Source organism: Octodon degus, unplaced genomic scaffold (genome assembly GCF_000260255.1).
Source record: "Octodon degus isolate 3935 unplaced genomic scaffold, OctDeg1.0 scaffold00167, whole genome shotgun sequence".
Lineage (NCBI taxonomy): Eukaryota > Metazoa > Chordata > Mammalia > Rodentia > Octodontidae > Octodon > Octodon degus.
Genome location: NW_004524743.1, coordinates 1226452 through 1231945, shown reverse-complemented (window position 1 = coordinate 1231945; position 5494 = coordinate 1226452). Strand labels below are relative to the sequence as shown.

Genomic DNA, 5494 nt, shown 5'->3' with positions numbered 1-5494 from the left:
TTTGTGTGTGTGTGGCCAGCTCAGCCCACCAGGGGGCGGGGCTGGCTGGCATGTGGTGCTGGGGGATTGAACCGCGGTCCCTGTGCTTTGCTAAGCTTGGTCTAAGTAGGTGCTTTAGACCACTGAGCCATCTCACCAGCCCAACTTTGTTTTTGTTTTTATTTTTCTTTTGGCAGAACCAGGGATTGAACTCAGGCCCTTGCGCTTGCCAGGGAAGCGCTTATTCCACTGAGCCATCTCCCTGGCCCTGCACAGCTTATTTACAGAACATTAATGTCTTATTTTAGTAAAGTACACCTTGTTTACACATTTCTCTAATTTTTACTGATTGCACTGTATAGTGTTGTAGTTTTATGTTCAGTTATATATTACAGTACTGCATGTAAGAGTTATGCAAATCAAAGCAAGATCATCAGGTTGGAGTTTCCTTTGGCTAGCTCTTGTTCTGACTGTTATTACGTGTGCACTATAAACAGTTCCTCATTTAGCTACCAAATACACTGAACAACCTGATCACTGGATTGGAACTCGGTCATTAAATAAGGAATGTCTGCACCTAGGTCTTGGCGCACATGGTCTGTCTTATTGGGAAGGCAGCATAGATACTAGAGCATCAGCCACATGGCAGAGAAAGTGAAATCATAAAGTGTCATAAGATGGACAACCCACAAAGTGCCAGAGGCACCTGGCAAGCTGCTGGTTAAAATGTCTGACATTGGGTACCCACCACTACTTGTTGGTAACACTCTCTGGCTGTAGATCCCAGGAAGCAGCATTTTACAAAATCTTCCCTGCCTCTTCCTCAGTCTCTTTCCCTGAACACACGGGGGAGGGGGATGTGCTGCTCACTTAAACTGAAACCAAGAGCAAGTGAGGGAATGTTGAATGGAGGAGATAAAACACAAGGCATGTTTTCAAAGACAGTGAGGACTTAGGCAAGTGGAGAAGAGCTGGAAGGGAGTCATGTGAGCAACTTGCTCCACACAGTGGGTCTGCCTGAAATTCTGAGGTGTGATCGAAAGATACAGTAAATGTTTACATTTATTTATTATTATGAATTTAGTACAGGGTCTATAGGGTTTCACTATACAGATCGAACTCATGGTGATCCTCCTATGTTCAGCCTCCCAAGCTCTGGGATTACAGGTACGTGCCACCATACCAAGTCTCAAGCACGTCTCAATGCACCCTGGGGACGAGGCCAGCAAGGCACGCCAGGGATCGAACCTCAGTCCCGGCATATGCCTGTCGCAGGTGCTTTAATCCACTGAGCTATCTGGATGGCTTTTAAATGTTTACATTTAAAGTTTACAAGAAAAGATACATTGTCATTAATCTTCCTTAAAATACTCCTCCTTGCCTTGAATATATTTATCCCATCACTTTTGCCATTTTTCTGGAATAGTGCTGGAAGTTCTTTCACTTGACTGTCTTGAGATGTGATAAAAAATACAATATATGCCACTATGGAGTACCATCCAACAGAAAGACAGGCTTGTAAAAATATTACACTGTGTCCTCAGCTACCTTCTTTACTGGATCTGGCACCGTGCCTGCCATTTCCAAGTTAAATTGACCATGAGGGGCTGGGGAAATGGCTCAGTGGAATAAGCGCTTCCCTGGCAAGTGCAAGAGCCTGAGTTCAATCTCTGGTTACACCAAAAAAACCCCAAGAACAACAACAACAACAACAAAAACCCCTAAAATGACCATGAAAGGTAAATGTTTTCAATTGATTTGAAACATTAAGGCACCCGGAAGAGCACAACTGAAGACACTCATGAAAGAGGCCTTCCAGAACTGCCTCCAAAAGTAGTGAGAAGGATGGGATATGTGTGCTCAAAGTAAGGGAGGTATTTTGTGGAGGTTTAATACCAATGTATCCTTTACTGTAACAATTTTTCAAAATTTAAACAATCCCTATATTCTTCCATCATATCTGGTAGTTCTGCAGGTGATAAAGTAGACTTTTTCACTTCTCCTATGAAAAAATGCCTTAGAAGACGGAATTCTTTGTTATCTGTGGTTATTGTAGCAAAATATAAGAAAGCTGCCCTTTGTGCTGTCACAAATAGGCCAGCATCACACTAATCCTAGTACCCAACTTTGGGGATAAGCATCTGTTTGCAGGCTGAAGGATGCTATTTCCCTATAGCCAAGCAAGAAGCTGTATCATTATGATCCAAAATTATTCATTGTATGCTAGCTGTAGCCTCTTGCCTCTTCTCCTCATCATCTCTCCCTCATCCCTCTGCCTACTTCTGCACACACTTCTAGTTCTAACTCACACTTTTTAGCCCAAAATTCTAAATGATCTCACACAACCCTCCACTGATTCTCTTCACTGTGTCTCCTGTACTTTTTTCTTTTTTAACCAAACCTCTTCCTGTCTTACTCTTCCAAAGTATTTCTTCCATGGAAGGAGGTATCTTCCATCTGGGTCAAGGTAGAGGAAGTGAAAAGATTTTGTGGAGTTAGTGAGTCTGTGTGTTGATGTAAGTGGGAGAGTGCTACTTGTTTGTTTTGTGACAGGGGACCTTTGTACATGAAATCAATCACTGCCTTTTATCATTGGACATCTTGTAAAACACATCTATTTTCAAACCTTGTTTATGCATTTGAATCTCTTAAACCATTGTCTTCATACTTATAAGACTCCTTCTCTTTAGGAAATGCAGTTATAAAGATAAAGTCACTCTAAGGCCTTTTTCAGGAAATATAGGAAATTTATTTTACTGGAAGATCAGTAGTCCAGAATGGAGGTTCAAAAGGCTTCTACCGCTTTTCTATGACTTCTCACCATCTGACTTCTGAAATCAGGCAAAGGCCAGTTGAGCAAAAAAAATTGCTCAGCTCTCCTTGGGAAGACCCAGTCAGGGGAGGCTAAGGCAGTGGCTGGACACAGCCTATTTTAGTAAGTTTGAATGCATTTCCTCTTGATCAGACTGTACTGTTTTGGAGCTGGATGGCTTGCCAAACTCCTTGCTTTCTGACTCACCACTGAGGCTTTCTGTTTGGGAGCACATAGCCTTCTCTGTCTGCTTCCCTTCTTATCATTGCCTATTAAATGCCCTGTGGCCTGAAAAATGAAAAGCAAGTCTCAGAAGTTCATCAGTTAGTCTTTTGAGCTTAAGGAAAGCAACAGAAGTCCAAGTGAATTTGGGAAAGAATCTCAAGCATCCACCCCGATAAAGAGCTCCCCTGATCAAACCATAGCAAGAGAAGTTCTGTAGAATACATTATCATTCAGATGTGGTTTGGGGACATAATTTGATGAGAAAAATTCATTATCTGCCTTTACCACTTTAGTTTTGTGAAGTCAGCATTCTGTCACTCTCAAAACTTGCAATAATATGACTTTAATGTAAATTTTCATTTAGCCTTCCAGAACTCAGAGGCAAACGGAACATTGGCCTGCACCCTGCCCTTTGCCTTTGTCTGTCATATGTCAGTGGTCCCAGGAGAAATGGATCTCCTAGAAACTGTGCTAACTGGCAAACCCACTGGAGAAGGGCAGTTGTCGCCTTCCTAGCAAACTCTTAGTGATTCACCTAAACACCGCCCCGAGATTATAGCATTTTAAAAACAAAAATAATAAAGATATTTCAATGGCCAGAGGGAGGTCAAATCATACCAAATAAGGAATTAAAATAATATTTAAATTGTTTTTAAATCAGGATTTGTGATTCAAATAATAGCTGTAATTTTTTTCTTTACCATAATTTTATTGAGAAACAAATAGCAATGAGACAGTTTCAAACCAAATTCGTAGGACAGTTTCAATAATTAACACATTGCATACATTCTTCCTAGTGGTTAATTGCTGTACAAGATGTGGACATGATATCCTATTTACAAACACCATTAGAACAAATTCCTCTATTCATTAAGAGAATGTAACTATATATCTATCCTAACCACTTTGAACACACAGATACAAAATGGACATTCATCTGTATCCCCTTTTTTTTGGTAAGTTCCGTTATTTGAATATTATAGGTGTGTAAACTCAACAAAATATTCTAAAAGAGTCTAGTAGCCCATAATAGTATTGGGTCTTCCACTTGACTGGCAATGTCAGAAATTGTTGAGTCCCCTACAGCTCAATATAACAGCATGGCTTTACTTCTAATATTTTGTTTCTATACTTTTCCTCTGGATAGTTAAGACCAAGGTAAAGCAGGACCTATGTAACAAGAGTTGTAGCTTTTGGCTCTGATAATGCCAGTGAAATCCCCTCAGGATTTATCCTGAGATCCTGTACCTCCGATTGTAGAACCTTTGTCAGTGTCAGCCATGTGGATGAGTCACGGCCATTTCTTGGCCAATGTGCTCTCTGTGAAGACCTGAGAGAATGTTTTCTCTCCATGTGACTCTCCGTAGGAACACTCTACATCATCGATCACTTTCCTCTTTGGCCCCATAATCTCCTTGATCAGAAAATTTGGGACACTACTGAGTTACATGACATTACAGTACAAGTTCTCATATGTTCTGAGTCTTAATTGACTTTGGAAGACTAGGGCCAAAATGTTGGCTTTCCTTGTGGCCCTCCTTTTTCTCCAATTTTGGTCTGCAAACTTAGATTGTTAACCATCCAGAAGACAAGCTTATTGTTATTACCATACAACCTAGGCTGTTAAGCTTAACCTCACTATATGTCTGCATATGAAACATCTTAGGCATATCATAAAACAGGTACTTTTCGTCAAGTATTGATATGATGAAGTTTAAGTCCCTACGGAATATGATGAAAAAACATTTAAAATTAGAATATATTTTAAAAAATAGTCATAAAAAATTATATGCTTCTTGTGTGTACACCTAAGTCCAAAAATCTCACCATATACAACCTTGAAGCAGGACAGTCCCACAATATCCCTTTTCCTGTATCTTGCCTTCATTCACCACCCCCTTCTTTTTGAACAATCATCTACCAGAGAGACAGCACAACAGCAACTGGCATGTCATGAGAAGCAGCCTGTATTCAGATGACCAGAATGACAAGTACTGCAAGCTTGACCCTACTATTACAAATTATCATCTGCAGTGCACTTGCTTATTTCACAGGTATCAGTATATATAGTTAGTCAGGGTGAGAATCTTTCCAATTAACTGCTAGATTAAAAAAATCTTCTGGCGATTCTCAGGATCTTTGCCTTGCCCATCTTCCACATATAACTGGATGGCTTGACATTGTCTTGTTTCCTAGTTCTTGTCCTTTGTCTCTCTTGATTAGTTAGTCCTCAAGGTCATGCTTTCAGTTTACTTGTATTATACCTTTCTATTTGTAATTCTTCTTTTGAGTTCTTATAGTAGGGAAACTATATGATATTTACACATGTGTGTCTGGTTTATTTCACTTATGAGTATATCTTCAAGTGGCATCCACTTCAATATAAAGGCTTCAAGTTTATCATTCTTTATAGCTGAGTAATATTCCATTGTGTAAAAATACCACATCTTTTTCAACCATTCCTCAGGTGATGGGCAT

At 40.0% G+C, this 5494-nt stretch overlaps 1 protein-coding gene across 1 annotated transcript in view; it reads left to right on the top strand.

The window, feature by feature from the left end:
• Arhgef6 (Rac/Cdc42 guanine nucleotide exchange factor 6) overlaps nucleotides 1-5494 on the top strand; it is a 151876-nt gene that overhangs the window by 88917 nt on the left and 57465 nt on the right.